Here is a 20,780-nt window from a genome sequence, read left to right on the forward strand (position 1 = left end):
TGATTTTCGATTATTTTTTAGATTAAGACATTTTTTATTCGGTTAATGTTACGTAAAAGACATATTTGAAAGCACGTTCCGTAAGGTGAGAAGACTGTATGGGCACACATTGAACTAAAATGAAAGAAAAAAAATGAGCCAAAAGTAACACAATATTTGTGTAGGTCAAAAACACACAATTACACGAATTGAACACTAGTCAAGCAACGACAACAACATATCCATTAATCTTAATTCCATTCACTCAATAAGTATATATTTAAACGCTTGAAAATCGCATATCTAAATAATATGATATTTAAAAGCTAAATAAAATTTTCATATCATACATCATTTTCAGACATTATTTAGATATGAGAACTTATAAGCGTTTAAATATAAACTTTTAAACATAAATTTATTTAGTGATTTAATATAATATTAATATATACACGTAGTATATTTGACTTGGCTCATGCTCGTGACGCTTTTCATGTAAAATGATTTTTTTTTACCAACAACCAGCTGGTCTAGTAAGATGAGGTGCTAGATCTCTTAAGAATGACATGAGTTCGAATCCTGACGATTGCGAATGGAGTAAACTCGGTTGGTGTAATGCCCCAAAAATTTATTTAAGGATTAAATTGAAATGATTTAAAAATACGAGGATTTATTAAATTAAATTAAATAATGAAAGACGAGGATGAATAGGATTCATAGTTTAGACTAAATTGTAAGAAAGGATGATTAAAAGGATAGTTTAGTCAATTGGATTAAATTGAATTTAATATTCAATTAGTGGGGAATTAAGAGATAAGATGAAGAGGGGAATAGGAAGTTAACCCTTTCATCTTCTTCTCTTCTTGCCGTGGAAAACTCTCCCCTTCAGCTCAAAGGTAAGTTTCCAATTTAATGGTTATTTCATTCGATTTTTTTATAGGGATTGAAGCTTTGTTTATTATGAAAGCTAAAGGAAGGTTTAAATGAGATTAAAACTAAGTTATTGATGAGATATTAGATATTAAAGAAAATGAGTTTTTGAGTGACATGATGAAATATGAAGGTTTATGAATGTTTTATGGTAGATTTGACTTGTCATCAACTTAATTAAGAGATATGAAGTGTTAGAATTGAATTTAGAACATGTTGAAAATTGGTATGATTCTTTAATCTCATGTAGAAGAAAATATCTTGAGGTTAAAGATGTAGTAAATGTGTATAAATGAGTTTAGATGAAGGTATTGGAGTTAAGGGTATGAAAGGGGTTGGAATATGGAGCATTTGAGCTGGAATTAAGTGATTTTCGTGCTCAAAATGTAAATTCTGGAAAAGTGCATCGATGCACAAGGAGTGTACCGATGCACACTTAAATAAATAAACATTGAATGTAGATAGTGCATCGATGCATAGGCTGTGTACCGATGCACCAGTGAGAGGATGCATCGATACACTATAAAATGTATGGATGCATACATTAAATAAATAAATGAAAATAACCTTTCTTTTAGTTTAAGAAATGAAAGATTTCAATATACTAATAAGTGATATTGAATGTTAATGGATTCTTGAGTAGATTGAAATCAAGCTCCCGAGTCTAGCAAAACGAAAGGCAACGACAAAGTAGCTGTGTAATCATAATTGCGTATTGGAGATAATAACAAGACGAACCAGGTGAGTGCATTTAATTATGTACATACATGTTGTAATAGTTAAAATAATATAATTTATTGATGTATGTATAGTGATTACCGAATGACACTTTGTGTGCTAAAATGGTAAGGAAATCATACTGAGTGTATAGATTTCCATATGGAGCACTGAGTGTGCTAAATGATAAGGAAATCATATTAAAAATATGGATTTCCAGATAGGGCATTTTATGTGCTAAAATGGTAAGGAAATCATACTGAGTGTATAGATTTCCATATGGAGCACTGAGTGTGCTTGTAACACCCCCAACCCGTATCTGACCCGGATACGAGTCCGAAGTGTCACATTGACTTTTCAAACATTTATTCGTATAAAATAGTGAGTAATTTAAAAACTTTTATAACATTTAACTTATTCAAAACGTTTACAAAATATATCAGAGTTCATACAATTTATATCTTTAGATTGCATGCCAACTACACTCTATATACAGTACATATATTTTCTGATCTGACATTTGGTAAGGAGAACTGACCTGTCTTGCTCCGTATTACTCTTTACTCTTCTCGAAACCTACGTGTGAAACAATCACACGCTAAGTCGTTGACTTAGTGAGGCATATAAAACATATAATATTTCATATAACATAAATCATACATAAACATATACCATCATTATCATTAAGAAACACACATAACATCATATGGTTCATGTAACACATTTCAAACCACTTACCTTTGATAACCATTTATAAACCCATCGTATACATATCACATTCAATATGTTTGTTTGATATCTTTATTAGCCCATGTACACTATTGAGAACTTAAGGTATGTGAGTACATTGAGGTTGTGCACCAATGCTGTCACCACAGCTCGTATCAATTCCCTCATGGGGCACCGAACCTTAGTTCAGTATTCGTCCCGAAGGACCAGTCCATAGATTCCGAAGAACCTAGGTAAACAGTCCATATGTCCCGAATAACAATGGTAAACAGTCCATATGTCCTGAAGAACATAGGTAAACAGTCCATATGTCCCGAAGAACATAGGTAAACAGTCCATATGTCCCGAAGAACATAGGTAAACCCTCGACCCTTGGCATGCCAACTATACCACTAGCTCTCTTATCACATAACATAGGCATTAACATTCATAACAGTTCAATTTACTTATTCATATCCTTTTTCTTATGAACATATATATTTTCTTTTCAGTCACGTACCAAATGTACGTGTAATCATTGATCTTATAATCACATGTTCATTCTCTTCGGTCACATACCATATGTATGTGTAAACATATATCTAACATCATATAACACGCATCACAAATGCATGTATTCATATAAATCATTTCTTATAGCTTTATTCATATAACATATTCATATAAGCTCATATCTTATTTCACATATACTTTCCATATAACTTATATATCTCATAATCACACAGATCATAACATTGATCACCAATCAAATAACATTTTAGGAGTTACTTCTTACCATAGTAACTCCATTACTGGCTCATCGCAAGCCAAATATTTATTCAATAATATAAGTACAAATTAAATTGCACTCACCTTACCTTTGCTTTGATTCGATTCTAATCCTTCAGTTGATTCAGAACATGATCACGTTCTATATCTACATAATCATACATAGATCTATTGAAACACCCGTAACCCGTATATTTATACATATACAGATTACGGATGTTATCCGAAATTTCTAAAACCATTATACGATTCAAAAGCGATTTAAATTTATTTAATTGAAATAGTAAATAATATTATAAAAATACCATGTCATATAAATCATGTTTCGTTGTAACCAATTTAATTTAAAACATTTATTTTATATGAATAGTGAATAGTACCCATGAACAGTAACAGTGAATAGTGGGGGAATCGATTCCCTGTAGCTGGGGGAATCGATTCCCTGTAGTAGGGGAATCGGTTCCCCTTTTGTAATCTGGAAATTTGCTAAAAAAATGGGGTTACTGTTCATGCTACAGTAACTTTCGAAAATTTCATATAAATCTCATAAAAATTAACCTTTCATCACTATAACAATTTCCAAAATTTATTCAACAAAATAAATTTAATATTTTCAAGTTACATGCCACTATCTAAATCAAATTCCATCATAGGATGTCTTACTGATATTGAAATATACCTCTCGGTGCTTGATGGCGTTCTGACTTTTACTTATTCTTTGCTTTTTACCTACGCGTGAAAATCATCACACGCTTAAGTATAAACTTAGTGAGGCAATTAAAACATTTAACAGTGCAATACAATTCATGCATGATTTTCAATGTCAAAAATTGAGTTTCCATAAAATCATTTTACCATGATCAAAATAATATAAAATCCCTTACCATTTATCCCATAAGCTCGTAAGCTTATTTTACCCATATACTTGCCATTATTCCAAAAGCTCATAAGCTTATTTGTATGCTTACCATTTATTAAGCAATAAACCATAAACCATAGCCTATAGCCCAATATACAACCCTGAGGACCCTGGGTATTCGAGTAATATTTAAACCGTAGTGCTACACATAAGGTCGTGTCCACCATATACACCGAGGTATTACATAAGGTCGTGCCCACCATATACACCGAAGTGATTACACATAAGGTCGTGCCCACCATATACACCGAAGTGTATTATAAACCTGCAGCTGCTATACTCTATGGCATGCCAACTATACCCTGTCCCTCAATGACTTACTTGGGCATATAGTCTATTTTATTCGATCCATCCATGGCAAAGTATATTATCAAATTTAACATTGGGCAGTTCATACCCGAAAACATTCATGGTAAAATATCACATTTTTCATTCATGATCAATGCATTTTAATTTCATACTCTGACATCTCAATGTCAATTATAAAAATAAAATCATGTCGATATAAACAAGGTCGACTTATCGCAAGTCTCCTTATGATGTATAGAACATCCATGTATAATTTCATGCATGTATTGCTCACCTTGACACTTTATGTCTTTCAAAAATATATGAGCCTCACTATTGTCCACAATATACCCTTTTTATACTTGACTTGCTTTAATTGCAAATCAACCATGATCCTTTGAAGAAACCCACGTCTGGTTTGAAGAAGAAGAAAGCAAATTTAGATGACATTTTGAGTGCATTTCATCTTAATTAACATAATATCTCACTTTAAATGAATAAAATTCATTTAATTGGGATAAGACCAAAAAACCCTTAATGAATCTCCAAAATCACCATAAAACCATGCCATCTGATATTACAAAGTCAAATATAATTAATTGACTTTGACCTACGAAAATGCCCTAAAATTTTCAAAACTTGCGTTTTAGTCACTAAATTCCACTGTTTCGGTTAAATCTGAAACTTTGCACATTCCAGACCAACTTTCTGATCTGAATATTACAATAATATTTCCAACCATTTTATAACATCCTTCAAATTTTTGTAACATTCCAATTCGATTCGAAATTCCGATTCTTATCGGCTTTAACCCTTTCTAATTTTTCTTTACTAAATTCCAAATCCATAAATGTGATTTCCATAAAACTCTAATCTCAAGAGTAAACCATATATTTATGGAATAAAAATCTTTTTAGGAAATTTATCACTTAATTCCCTAAACTTTTCCCAAGTTTAACTTTGACCATCAAACTTTCAAATTTTGCATTTTGGTCATTATCTAAATTTTGGGGTATTACAATTCTCCCCTCCTTAAGAAAATTCGTCCTCGAATTTAAGCTTTCTATGAAACCATAACTTCTCTTTTATGAGGATTGCACTTTCTATTGTAGATTCATAACCCTAATTTAGGGTTATACAAACTGGTAAGACATAATCTCGTCTCATACAAAAACCTCTTCTGTCAACTTCTTGAATTTCAAATTTTTTTTCTCTTTACTTGAGAATTTTGTAAAGATCATGCACATTATTATTTTGAACTGTTTAATCAAATTTTTCAATCTGATTTAAAAATATCTACACATTTTCATATCTCCTCTTATCCCAAGTAACGTCCTCTACATTATGATTTCTGAATCACTTTAACTAGAGAAATCATCTTGTTACGCAGTTCTTTGATTTGAGCTAATATCCAAACTGATTTTTTTATAATCAATATGGTCGGCTCTTAATTTCCTTTGATGAAATAACATGTGAAAGATCCAATCAATACTTTCTAAGTATCGACACATGAAAAACATTGTGTACTTTGTCCAACTCTAGTTCTCCATTACCTCCATAATAAATGATAACTGATAATCCATCAGTCTAATTTTTTTTATCTCATAAGATCCAATGAATCTTAAGCTTAGTTCTTCTTTGCCTTTTTGAGCGCACAATATTTTTTTTTCCAAAATGTTACCTTGAGAACTACTTTATCACCTTCATAAAATTCAAACTCTTATCACTTCAAGTCTGCATAAGACTTTTACCAATTACATATCATCTTGAGATTTTCTTAAATTATCTGTACTTTATCATAAACCTCTTTCAATAAATCTAGGCCAACAAAATTTCAATCTTTTAATTTGAACCCATTCAATGGTGTTCGACATTTTCTCCCATATAAAACTTCACACGGAGTTATCTTGATGCTTAATTTAATAATGTCATTGTAGAAAAATTCTACTAAAATTAAATAATTTTCCTTTCCCATGATTCCTTGGAATCAATCACACATGCACTCAACATATCTTCAAATATATGAATTATACTTTCTGACTTACCATCCTTCTGTGGATGAAAGATCGCATTGAAATTCAATCAAGTACCCAACACTTTATGCAAATATTTCCAAAGTCTTAAAGTGAACTTTGGATCTCTGTTGGATATAATGGATACTTGTATTCCTTGTAATCGATCTATCTCCTTGATATACAACTCTGTTATTTATCCATGCTAGTCCATTCACATCGGAATAAAATGTGCCGATTTAATTAACCGGTCACTATCACCCAAATGGAATCCTTTTTATTTGATGTCAAAGGTAACCCTGTAACCAAATCCATAGTGACTCTTTACTATTTCCACTCTGGAATAGAAATCTGTTGAAACATTTTAATATTTCGATATAACAAATTAAGTTAAATGGATTTTAAGATTTTCCAAATGATTTTCTAAGTATATTCGATATAACTATTCGAATATCAAAACATTACTCCAAATATTTCAAAAATCATTTTTAATCCTTACTTAAGTGTAAAATTAAGTTTTAATCATAAAACAATTTCAAAATAATTTTACAAAGTATTTCGAACCAATTCAAAGCCAAAAATTACAGATTGCTCAGAGGGAACCGATTCCCCCCCCATAGGAGGAACCGATTCCCCCCTGAATGGTTTGGCTCCGAGATTTCCAGAATGCTCGGAGGGAACCGATTCCCCCATAGGAGGAACCGATTCCCCCCTAAACATTTTTGTTCCGAGAATTCCAGTATGCTCGGAGGGAACCGATCCCCCCCAAGGGGGTACCGATTCCCCCCTGTTCAACGGTCGAAATATTTGAATTTTACACTTAGGGAACCGATTCCCTATGAGGGGGAACCGATTCCCCCCACGCTCCAAGCTGTTTTATTAAATGTTTTCACACTAAAACGGCTATAATATCTTCTCTAATCTCCCCAACGTTCAGAAGTGATCCAAGGTGTATTTAAGCAAGCTTAGAAGCCATGATCAACAACAAGAAACATCAAGCACTAGAATCAAGAGAGAATCAAAGAGAAAGCATCAAACCTCAAGTTTGAGCATTTCAAGCCTATTTTCATTCAATATTCATTTTGCTTTCAAGAACACTTTTGTGCTCAATTGTATTCATCTTTGAGTGTTCTTTTCTTTGTTCTAGAATTGTGCAAACATCTTACCTTGTGAGGTTTTCTTGTAAGTTTGCAAATTTGTAATCTTCTCTTTGAGAAAATAGTGTTCTCAAGAGTTGGGGTATACTCTTGAGGGAATTGTAAGGTTATCTCTTTGGCCTCAAAAGAAAGAACAAATTAGTGAATTTGTTGGAAATCCTTAGTGTGGATAGCTAAGGTAGTGGACGTAGACTTGTTTGAGAAAGTCGAACCTGTGAAATCGCTGTGCAATTACTTTCAATTTCTGCAAAAGCTTCCACAAATTTTTTATTGCCATTCACCCCCTCTTGGCCAATTTCGTCATTCGATTAACTCAACAATGGTATCAGAGCCTAACTCATTTGAAGGGAATTGTAAGGTTATCTCTTTGGCCTCAAAAGAAAGAACAAATTAGTGAATTTGTTGGAAAATCCTTAGTGTGGATAGCTAAGGTAGTGGACGTAGACTTTGTTTGAGAAAGTCGAACCACTGTAAATCGCTGTGCAATTACTTTCAATTTTCTGCAAAAGCTTCCACAAATTTTTTATTGCCAATTCACCCCCTCTTGGCCAATTTCGTCATTCGATTAACTCAACAATTGGTATCAGAGCCTAACTCATTTGAAGGTTTTATCGCCTCTTGAGTCGATTCGGGAAGAGTTATATCGATTATTAAAGTCATCAATGGCCTCCGCTTCAAACTTCGACTCTGGTCTCGATTCGATGCCCGTCAACAAGCCTCATTTCTTCAATGGAGCTAACTACGCCTATTGGAAGAATAGAATGATGTACTTCATTCAAGCAAGTGACATGGGAGCATGGAATGCCGTAGAAGAAGGATACATTAAGCCTATCACTCATCCAAGGTTGTGGAGTGAAGGAGATACAAAAATGTTCAAGCTCAACTCCAAAGCCATCCATATTATCTTTTGTGCTCTTGGACCAGATGAATACGGAAGAGTTTCATCGTGTACAACCGCCAAAGAAATATGGGACAAGCTTCAAGTCACACATGAAGGTACCGATGAGGTAAAGAAATAAAAAATTAGTATTCTAACGCATAGCTATGAAAATTTCAGGATGAAACCAAATGAAAACATCAAAGCTATGACGGATAGATTTTCAACGATTGTCAATGGTCTCAAATCATATGGAGAAATCATCTCAAATGAAAAGCTTGTGAGGAAGTTAGTCTACTCCCTCCCAAAATCATGGCAATCAAAGAAGACGGCAATCATCGAGTCTAAGGACCTATCGTCCTTAACTCTTGAAGAACTTATCGGTTCACTCCTCACTCATGAGATGATGCTTGAAGATGAGGTGGACCTTGATAAAGTTGAAGAGACACCAAAGGAGAAGGAGAAGAAGAAAAACATTGGAGTTGCTCTCAAATCCACAAAAGATGAGAGTGATTCTAATGATGATGATGATGACGAGGAAATGGCATTGTTTGCCAAACGGTTCAGAAAAATGATGAGACCTTACCGAGGAAGAAAATTCAAACGAAATGAATGCCTCAAAGATGAACCAAAAGAGAAGGACCCGATCATTTGCTATGAATGCAAAAAGCCAGGGCATGTCAAATGATTGCCCACAATTGAAGAAGAAGGGTCAATCAAAGAATAAGCACAAGGCTCATGTGGCTACATGGAGCGATGAAGAAGGTTCTGATGAAGAGGAACAAGAAGTAGCAAACTTGTGCTTGATGGCATTCGGGGAAGATTCTAAGGTAACCTCTAACTCATCCGATTTTGATGATTTATCTTATGATGAGTTATTTGAGGAATACAATGGGTTGGCTTCGGATTATGAGAAATTGTTTTTAAAATATAAAAATGATGTTTCAAAATTGAAAAATGAAAACAAACTCATATCCAAAACCAACAACGATCTTGAAAGTAAAATCAAAGATTTGCAAATCAAACTAGAAGAGTTTGAAAAGAAAAATTTAGATTTGCAAAATTTACTTTCAAAGATCAATGATGATCATCAAAAGAAAATGATGATCTTAAAACTTCTTTTGATAAAGTTGGAACAAAACATTTTGAAAAAGGTGGAAATTCAAAATCCAACTTTGTTAGAAAAAGTTTTAGAAACTACAATCATAGAGGTCCCCAAAGAACCTCTAATGGAAAAATCATTAGAAGTATGTGGGTTCCTAAAGAACTCATTACTACTAAAGATAAAAATATCCTACACAAATGGATACCTAAGGGGACTAGGATTTTGGAAACTAATGAATATGGACCCAAAAGAATTTGGGTACCAAAAATCAAAAATTAATCTATGTTTGTAGGGAAAGGAGCATTGCTACAAGGCACGGGAAACAAATTCAAATTCATGGTACCTTGATAGTGGATGCTCAAGACATATGACCGGAGACAAAAGCCGGTTCATGAGCTTAACGCCAAAAATGGAGGAGAAGTGACTTTTGGAGATAATTCAAAAGGTCACATTGAAGGTATTGGTACAATAGGTAATACCTCTTCCATACAAATTAAGAATGTTTTATATGTGAATGGATTAAAGCATAATCTATTGAGTATTAGTCAATTATGCGATAAAGGATTCAATGTCTTATTTGAAATTAATGGTTGTAAAGTCATTGACATTGCATCTAATCGGATTATGCTTGTTGGTCATAGAATAGGAAATTTACATGGTGCATTTAGATTCTATTGATATGACTAATTTATGCCTAGTTGCTAAGGATGAGCATGATAGTTGGTTATGGCATAGGAGACTAGGACATGCTAGTATGAGTGTTTTGCAACGGCTAATTCAAGGTAATTTAGTTCGAGGGTTGCCTAAGCTTAAATTTGATAATGATAAATCTGTGATGCTTGTGCTAAAGGAAAACAAAAACGAGTTTCTTTTAAATCTATTAATGATGTATCAACTAGTAGAGTATTACAATTGATCCATTTAGATCTTTTTGGGCCAACTAGAACTACTAGCTTGGGAGGAAAAAATATGCATTGTCTTGGTAGATGACTATTCTAGATACACTTGGGTTCTATTCTTAAGTACTAAAGATGAAGCATTAGAAAATTTCATCACATTTTCAAAAATAATCCAAAATGAAAAAGGTTACTCTATCACTAGTGTTAGAAGTGATCATGGAACTGAATTTGAAAATCTTGGATTTATTGAGTTTTGTAATTCTAATGGTATTAGCCACAATTTTCAGCACCTAGAACCCTCAACAAAATGGAGTTGTTGAGAGGAAAAATCGAACTTTAGAAGAAATGGCTAGAACCATGCTTTGTGAAAATAATTTGCCAAAATATTTTGGGCGGAAGCCACAAATACCGCTTGTTATGTTGTAAATCGAGTAATGATTAGGCCAATTTTAAAGAAAACTCCATATGAAATTCTCAAAAAAAAAGCCTAACATTAGTTACTTTCATCCTTTTGGATGTAAATGTTTTGTTTTAAACAACGGTAAAGAAAATCTTGGTAAATTTGATGCTAAAAGTGATGAAGGAATTTTTCTGGGTTATTCCTTAAATTCTAAAGCTTATCGTGTATTTAATAAAAGAACTTTAGTTGTAGAAGAGTCTATACATGTTGTTTTCGATGATAATCCCCTTCCGAGGAAGGATTCTTCTGTTAATAATGATGTAGGTATTGTACAAGCAAATGACGTTAGACATGACGTTGGAGAATCATCATCAAAGGAAGAAACAAAAGATGAGGAAACTCATGATCCCCTCGAGAATCCAACCATTGAAGAAAGGGAAGTATCTTTTCCAAGAGAGTACAACTATGTCAAGGATGGTGAAGTTATAGGTGATCCATCAAAAGGGGTAACTACTCGATCTTCTCTTAGAAATATCTGTAATTATGTTGCATTTATTTCATGCATAGAGCCTAAGAACATCAAAGAAGCATTAAAAGATGAACATTGGATTATGGCTATGCAAGAAGAATTAAATCAATTTGAGAGAAGTAAAGTATGGACATTAGTTGAAAGGCCTAGTAATAAATCTACTGTAGGTACTAGATGGGTTTTTAGAAATAAACTTGATGAAAGTGGTAACATAGTGAGGAACAAGGCTAGACTTTTTGCTCAAGGCTATACTCAAGAAGAAGGCATAGACTACGATGAAACATATGCTCCCGTAGCTAGGATGGAAGCAATTAGAATGTTATTAGGATTTGCATGTTTTCATGAATTTAAATTATATCAAATGGATGTTAAAAGTGCATTTTTAAATGGTTTTATAAAAGAAGAAGTGTACGTGGAACAACCCTCCAGGTTTTGAAGATTCAAATTTTCGGATCATGTTTTAAAATTGACAAAAGCTCTTTATGGTTTAAAACAAGCTCCTAGAGCTTGGTATGAAAGATTGTCAAATTTTTTAATTGAAAAAGGTTTTTTAAAAGGAAAGGTTGACACTACATTGTTTTTAAAGAGAAAAGGTAAAGATTTATTAGTAGTTCAAATTTATGTTGATGATATAATATTTGGTTCTACTAATGATGTTCTTTGTCAAGAATTTTCTAAGCTAATGCAAAGTGAGTTTGAGATGAGCATGATGGGGGAGCTCTCATTTTTCTTGGGACTCCAAATCAAGCAAAGAAAAGATGGCATCTTCATTAATCAAGCTAAGTACGTCAAAGATATGCTCAAGAAGTTTGGACTGGAAAATGGGAAACCTCATAACACTCCAATGAGCTCTTCAACAAAGCTTGACTTAGATGAAGGAGGTAAATGTGTAGATGTTAAATTATATAGGTCAATGATTGGCTCTTTGCTTTATCTAACGCAAGTAGACCGGATATTATGTTTAGTGTTTTCTGTGTGCTAGGTTTCAATCATGTCCTAAAGAATCACATTTACTAGCTGTTAAGAGAATCTTTAGATACCTTAAGGACACTCCTAGTTTAGGACTTTGGTATCCTAGAGACTAGTTTTAGCTTGCATGCTTTTTCTGATGCGGATTATGGAGGATGCAAATTAGATAGGAAAAGCACCTCCGGTACTTGCCAATTCCTTGGAAATATGCTGATTTCTTGGTTTTCAAAGAAACAAATTGTGTTGCATTATCTACCACTGAAGCGGAATACATTTCAGCCGGTAGTTGCTGTGCACAAGTTTTATGGATGAAACAACAACTTTTTGATTATGGAATTGAAGTAGGTACTATTCCTATCAAGTGTGACAATACTAGTGCTATTTGTCTCACCAAAAATCCCATCCAACACTCTAGAACTAAACACATTGAAATAAGACATCACTTCATTAGAGACCATGTCACTAAGGAAGATGTAGTTCTAGAATTTGTTGATACTTTGCACCAATTAGCGGATATCTTTACAAAACCCTTAGACAAGGAAAGATTTTGGACACTTAGGAGAGAATTAGGTTTGACCAACCTATCTTCACTTAGTGTTTAAAATAATTTTAGCACTTTTAATAAATCTTGAAAAATGCTTATAATAATAATTTTTGATTACATTCTTGCTATTAGTTAGGGGGAGTTTGTGATTCTTAGTGAAAATTAATTTTATGTTCAAAAATCGATTAAATATTAATTTAATTGTTTGAACATAATTAATTTTTGATATATGAGTTGCCAATACCACTAGAAAAGATTAATTTAGCATTTTGTGCTTTAAAAAATCGGATTTTAGCATTTTGGTGCAGAGGGAATCGATCCCCCCCTGAGGGAACCGATTCCCCCTTTGAAGGGGAACCGATTCCCCCCACAGGGGAATCAATACCCACCTGGGGTTCTGTTAAAATCGGGCAGAACACCCCCAAAATCCCTAAACCCTCTTCTCTCCCTCTCTTCCGCCGTTTTTCACCTCCTACACCCTCAAATCTCCATTTTTGTCTCAAATCGACGATATTAATCGGAATTTACTTCAAATATCATCTTCTAAACCTGTTGAAATCATTAAAGTCGTGCAAACAACATCTAAATCCCCTCAATCTTCATCTTTCAAGGTAATTTTCTAAACTCTCTATTTTATTTTTGAACATAGGATTAGTTGTAATTAGTTCTATGTTGAAATAGTGATCGGGCATTGCTTATTTAGGGATTAGAAACTAGATGTTACAACTAATTTCATCAAAAACACAAGAATTTTTCAAAAATTTTTAATTTTCGAAATTAAAAAAAATGTTATTTTTCAAATTATTGTGTTTTGATTAAATTATGTTGTTATTATGAAAACTATACATATATTGTTTCTCAAAACCATATTTTTCAAAAGTTTCTCAAAAACTTTGCCCATTAGGATTGATTTAGAGAACCTTGAAATATTGAGGACTCAATTGAGTTTTGGGATTAATTGAGTTGCATACATTTGTTTTAAAATTGCAGGTTATTCTATCTATTCCGATTTCCTTCACCATGTCAAATCCTAAACGTCCTAGGTCTTCATCTAGTCATTCTAGTCGTCAACCAAATCCACCTCCAAATCCTCCTTCTATTCCAATTTCTAATCCCAATCCCACTGATCCTAACTTGACTATTCAAAATTCGTGTTTTAATCATCCTGGGTCTAGAAATCACCGATTTTGTTATTATCAATATTTCGATTCTTACAAATCCGGGAAGAACGTATTCCTTCTCGTCAAGCTATGTTAGCTATCGATTTTAAATATCTTCCCATTTTACAAGAATGGAAATTTGATAAACTATTTGATCTTGAACCCATCGTTTACCATCAACTTGTTCGTATATTCTACTCTAATGCCGTATGTGTTAAAAACCAAGCTGAAACCGAAACCATAGGAATTCGTTCCTACCTCCGAGGACAATTCTTATATATTGACCCTGCATATATAGCCAATACATTTGGATTAGATAATGATGGTATTTCGAATGAAAAACAAATTTTAGGATCTCGTTATAAAAGAGAGAGTGCGAGTGTCTTAGACCTACATGAGCGTTTTCTCATCTAATGATTTCTTGGTGGTTTCGACCATCCGGAGTCGTTATTCTACTCTTAGAGCTTTGGATCTTTGGTGGTTACATTGTTTCGAAAACCGTATTAAAATTAACCTACCTCAGATTATTTTTGCTGAAATTGTTGAAACCGTAAATCTTGTTCCTAACAAGACACTGTTCATCTCTAGTTTACGGTTGCTTTTTGAGTAATCTGTTTTTCCAAAGCTGGGCTTAGAGTCGGTCTAGATGCCGTTTTTCCTCTTAAGAAACAAATAAATCTTCTTTCCTTAACGAGAGCGGGATGGGTAAAGAACAAAGAAACCGGTGAATGGGTTCGATCTTCTACTCCGGGAGCTAGTTCTTCACAAGCTCCACCCGAAGCTGACGAAGATCCCGAGCTTGAGCAATTAATGCAAGATATCGATGAAGCCGAAGATGAGCCTGATCAGCCCGAAGAGCAGCCCGAGAGCAAGCACAACAAACGCATCAAATGCCTCCATATTTTCAATCCTTTATGGAGACATTCGATTTCGATACGCTACCATGGACTCGCGCTTTTCCTCTATAGAGTCTCATTTATCCACAATGGGAGCTCAACAATTAGAGATTCTTCGGAGATGCGTGCAAACAATGAATTAACCAACGCTCGTATCAATGAACTAACTCATGAAATGGCTGCTATGCGAGCCCGTTTTCCTCCTACCGATCCGGATGCTTGATTTTATGTTTAGCTTTAAAACTTTGAACAAAATGAATATTGTTCAACATTTTGAATTGTTTGATTTTGTGGATTGTTGGATTTGGATTTATGAATGGTGTGAACTTATATGTTTGGTGTTTTATTCATTTTGCATCATTTACATCATCATTAGCAACATGACCAATTTTGCCATATCACATTATTTATGAATATTGATTTAAAACTAATGGCTAACCTCTCTTTTGATTGTGATCTTAGCAGCTTAAGCTTATAATTAATAAATCAATTGGCTAATAATTTCAAAACCTTGTTTTACAATGTCTTTTTGATTTAACAAAAAGGGGGAGAAGAATAGGTGTTAAATGTTTACATGATAAATGAAGAAGTGTTAAAGTAAGGGGGAGTAATTTCAAAACTTGATTTCAAAAAATCTTAAAATTACTAAAATGTTTTGTTATATCAAAAAGGGGGAGATTGTTGAAACATTTTAATATTTCGATATAACAAATTAAGTTAAATGGATTTTAAGATTTTCCAAATGATTTTCTAAGTATATTCGATAAACTATTCGAATATCAAAACATTACTCCAAATATTTCAAAAATCATTTTTAATCCTTACTTAAGTGTAAAATTAAGTTTTAATCATAAAACAATTTCAAATAATTTTACAAAGTATTTCGAACCAATTCAAAGCCAAAAATTACAGATTGCTCAGAGGGAACCGATTCCCCCCCATAGGAGGAACCGATTCCCCCCTGAATGGTTTGGCTCTGAGATTTCCAGAATGCTCGGAGGGAACCGATTCCCCCATAGGAGGAACCGATTCCCCCTAAACATTTTTGTTCCGAGAATTCCAGTATGCTCGGAGGGAACCGATCCCCCCCAAGGGGGTACCGATTCCCCCCTGTTCAACGGTCGAAATATTTGAATTTTATACTTAGGGAACCGATTCCCTATGAGGGGGAACCGATTCCCCCCACGCTCCAAGCTGTTTTATTAAATGTTTTCACACTAAAACGGCTATAATATCTCTCTAATCATCCCCAACGTTCAGAAGTGATCCAAGGTGTATTTAAGCAAGCTTAGAAGCCATTGATCAACAACAAGAAACATCAAGCAACTAGAATCAAGAGAGAATCAAAGAGAAAGCATCAAACCTCAAGTTTGAGCATTTCAAGCCTATTTTCATTCAATATTCATTTTTCTTTCAAGAACACTTTTTGTGCTCAATTGTATTCATCTTTGAGTGTTCTTTTCTTTGTTCTAGAATTGTGCAAACATCTTACCTTGTGAGGTTTCTTGTAAGTTTGCTAATTTGTAATCTTCTCTTGAGAAAAGTGTTCTCAAGAGTTGGGGTTATACTCTTGAGGGAATTGTAAGGTTATCTCTTTGGCCTCAAAAGAAAGAACAAATTAGTGAATTTGTTGGAAAATCCTTAGTGTGGATAGCTAAGGTAGTGGACGTAGACTTTGTTTGAGAAAGTCGAACCACTGTAAATCGCTGTGCAATTACTTTCAATTTTCTGCAAAAGCTTCCACAAATTTTTTATTGCCAATTCACCCCCCTCTTGGCCAATTTCGTCATTCGATTAACTCAACAAAATCAGTTTCAACAATTTCGAAAGCACTTGATTCTAAGATTTTACTTGTTGACATGCCAAACATGTAGCAACAAACTCAATAATATTTCTTTTCATACGTGGCCACCAAAATGACTCTTTACATCCTGATACATTTTTCCCACCTGAAAGCATAGTCAATGAACTATAATTTGTTTCAGAAAGAACATCTTTGTTCAATTCCTCATTATGAGATGTATCACTATACACCACATACTTTTTGTTTAATTCCAGTTGTACCAACACTGGTGCTTTTGTTAAAATATTCTTTAAAACTGTAAAACTCTCTTGACATTTCTCAGTCTAAGCAAATGAAACATCCTTTCTCAAGAGCTTGATAAAAGGAGAAGCAACCATCGAAAACTTTTTCACAAACCTTCGATAATAACCAAGAAGAGCAACTTCTGATAGCCAAAACTCACACTTTGACATTTTGGCATAAAATTTTTTACTCTTAATTATCTCGAGCACAATACAATATGAACATCATGCTCTATCTTCGTATTCGAGTATACTCGAATGTCATCAATACAACCACCTCAAATTAATCCAAGTAAAATTGAATTACTTGATTCATCAAGTCTATGAATGCTACCTGAGCCTTTTCAAACCAAACGGCTTTACTACGACTCGTAGTGTCTATACGTTCTTGAAAACTATCTTTGGACATCTTCCTCTTTAATCTTTAACTGGTGATATTCCATTCGAATATCAATTTTAGAAACTTATTGCTCCTTTTAAGCTGATAAAACAAGTCATCATCCTCAAATAGGATATTGTTTCTGATAGTTACTTTGTTTAACTATCAATAATCTTTTCAATAATCTATGTATAGTTGCATATATCCTTTTTTTATAACCAATACCTGTTTACCCAAGGTATAAAATATTCAGTCTAATGCATCCTCATCTATCAATTCTTGCATTAGTTCTTTTTCTCTTAGCTCCATCGAAATCATTCGATATGAACCCATAGATACAAGATTAATGTCTTGATAACTATCAATATTGAATTCTACCTCTCAATCTGGAGGTAACCCATAATAATAATCTAAAAAGACTTATGGAAATTCCCAAGTTATGGAAATAAGATTTCACTTTTCATCAATCATTAAAATTTTTAATTTCTCTGCTTTCTTTTTTTTAATTAATCGCTTCTTGTGACCATTGACCCAACTTTAATGCAGAGATAACCAACTCATGATCAAAATGATCTTAACTCGTTAATCCCATCGGATTCATCAGAAACATAAGCTCCTGAATCTTTACGATTTGTTCGTTTAACACTTGTATCATGACCATGACCTATGATCTTCCACAATAATATCACTCAATATCAAGTAGAATTGAATATTTTTACTTTGAAATTCCTTACTTCATCCTTAAGGAAATATTTATAACTTTTCCATCTCCAAGGAAAGTCTTAATGTTCACATCATTCAATAAGGAAACTTGATAAATTTGTAGCAATAACTTCATAGCAATTAATGCTAAAATCACACTAGTAAACAAATATACTCCTTTTCTTATCATTACGAACTTGACACTTTTAAAGTTCTTGAGAATCCATCTCAATGTAAACAATAATTCATTGTAGCATGGAAAGTTAGACAATCCATTTTCACATATTTACCTTCACAAGGTAACTCTATCCAATTTTATAGACTTGATATCCATTTTCAAACCAACTCATAACCATTTGATTTACTAATAATTCAACTTTCTTTAAGCATTTAGCGGAAATCATATTACCGCTTATGTATTTCCTCTTGCTCAAATCAACAATGCTTTTAACAATTATTGCCTAGCTTAAATATTTCTCACTTATTTAAGCTTACCTGGAGAACCTCAGAATCATCACTAGATTCAGAAATCTCCTCTAGATCCTCATCCGATTCGACTTTTCTTGTAAGTCATTCAAACTTTTTAATCGATTCTCCTATTCAGAATCTTAATTAAAAACTAGGCATTTCTTCCACAATCTGGAGAAAATCCCTTACAACATTCACCCTTTTAAGGTATATTATAACAGTCGTTTCAGATTCCTTTTTGTCGACTTCAATCTCGACTTTCTTTTCAACTTTCTAACCTTTGTCTTTAATTTCAACATCTGAACATAGTCAGAATCATCATACATTATTAAAGAGTAACTTTACTCCCTATAAACATCATCACAGTATATATACAAATATCAGTAACTTTTGACATCCTAGTGGCATGTATACACTTTTTAACTCAAAATAACCTCGGTTTAGTCCTAGAATCGGCTAAACATGTAGCTCTGATGCCAATAAATGTAACACCCGTAACCCGTATATTTATACATATACAGATTACGGATGTTATCCAAAATTTCTAAAACCATTATACGATTCAAAAGCGATTTAAAATTTATTTAATTGAAATAGTAAATAATATTATAAAAATACCATGTCATATAAATCATGTTTCCTTGTAACCAATTTAATTTAAAACATTTATTTTATATGAATAGTTAATAGTACCCGTGAACAGTAACAGTGAATAGTGGGGGAATCGATTCCCTGTAGCAGGGGAATCAGTTCCCCTTTTGTAATCTGGAAATTTGCTAAAAAATGGGGTTACTGCTCATGCTACAGTAACTTTCGAAAATTTCATATAAATCTCATAAAAATTAACCTTTCATCACTATAACAATTTCCAAAATTTATTCAACAAAATAAATTTAACATTTTCAAGTTACATGCCACTATCTAAATCAAATTCCATCATAGGATGTCTTACTAATATTGAAATATACCTCTCGGTGCTTGATGGCGTTCTGAACTCTTTATACTTATTCTTTGCTTTTTACCTACGCGTGAAAATCATCACACGCTAAGTATAAACTTAGTGAGGCAATTAAAACATTTAACAGTGCAATACAATTCATGCATGATTTTCAATGTCAAAAATTGAGTTTCCATAAAATCATTTTACCATGATCAAAATAATATAAAATCCCTTACCATTTATCCCATAAGCTCGTAAGCTTATTTTACCCATATACTTGCCATTATTCCAAAAGCTCATAAGCTTATTTGTATGCTTACCATTTATTAAGCAATAAACCATAAACCATAGCCTATAGCCCAATATACAACCCTGAGGACCCTGGGTATTCGAGTAATATTTAAATCGTAGTGCTACACATAAGGTCGTGCCCACCATATACACCGAAGTGTATTACACATAAGGTCGTGCCCACCATATACACCGAAGTGTATTACACATAAGGTCGTGCCCACCATATACACCGAAGTGTATTATAAACCTGCAGCTGCTATACTCTATGGCATGCCAACTATACCCTGTCCCTCAATGACTTACTTGGGCATATAGTCTATTTTATTCGATCCATCCATGGCAAAGTATATTATCAAATTTAACATTGGGCAGTTCATACCCGAAAACATTCATGGTAAAAATCACATTTTTCATTCATGATCAATGCATTTTAATTTCATACTCTGACATCTCAATGTCAATTTATAAAAATAATATAAAATCATGTCGATATAAACAAGGTCGACTTATCGCAAGTCTTCCTTATGATGTATAGAACATCCATGTATAATTTCACGCATGTATTGCACTCACCTTGAGACTTTATTTCTTTCAAAATATATGAGCCTCACTATTGTCCACAATATACCCTTTTTATACTTGAGTTGCTTCAATTGCAAATCAACCATGATCCTTTGAAGAAACCCATGTCTGGTTTGAAGAAGAAGAAAGCAAATTTAGAAGACATTTTGAGTGCATTTCATCTTAATTAACATAATATCTCACTTTAAATGAATATAAAATTCATTTAATTGGGATAACCAAATCACCCTTAATGAATCCAAAATCACCATAAAACCATGCCATCTGATATTACAAAGTCAAATATAATTTAATTTGACTTTGACCTACGAAAATGACCTAAAATTTTCAAAACTTACGTTTTAGTCACTAAATTCCACTGTTTCGGTTAAATCTGAAAATTTGCACATTTCCAGACCAACTTTCTCTGATCTAAAATATTACAATAATATTTCCAACCATTTTATAACATC

This window comes from Hibiscus syriacus, unplaced genomic scaffold, assembly GCF_006381635.1.
Source record: "Hibiscus syriacus cultivar Baekdansim isolate YM2019G1 unplaced genomic scaffold, ASM638163v2 tig00111993_pilon, whole genome shotgun sequence".
NCBI classification, from domain to species: Eukaryota; Viridiplantae; Streptophyta; class Magnoliopsida; order Malvales; family Malvaceae; genus Hibiscus; species Hibiscus syriacus.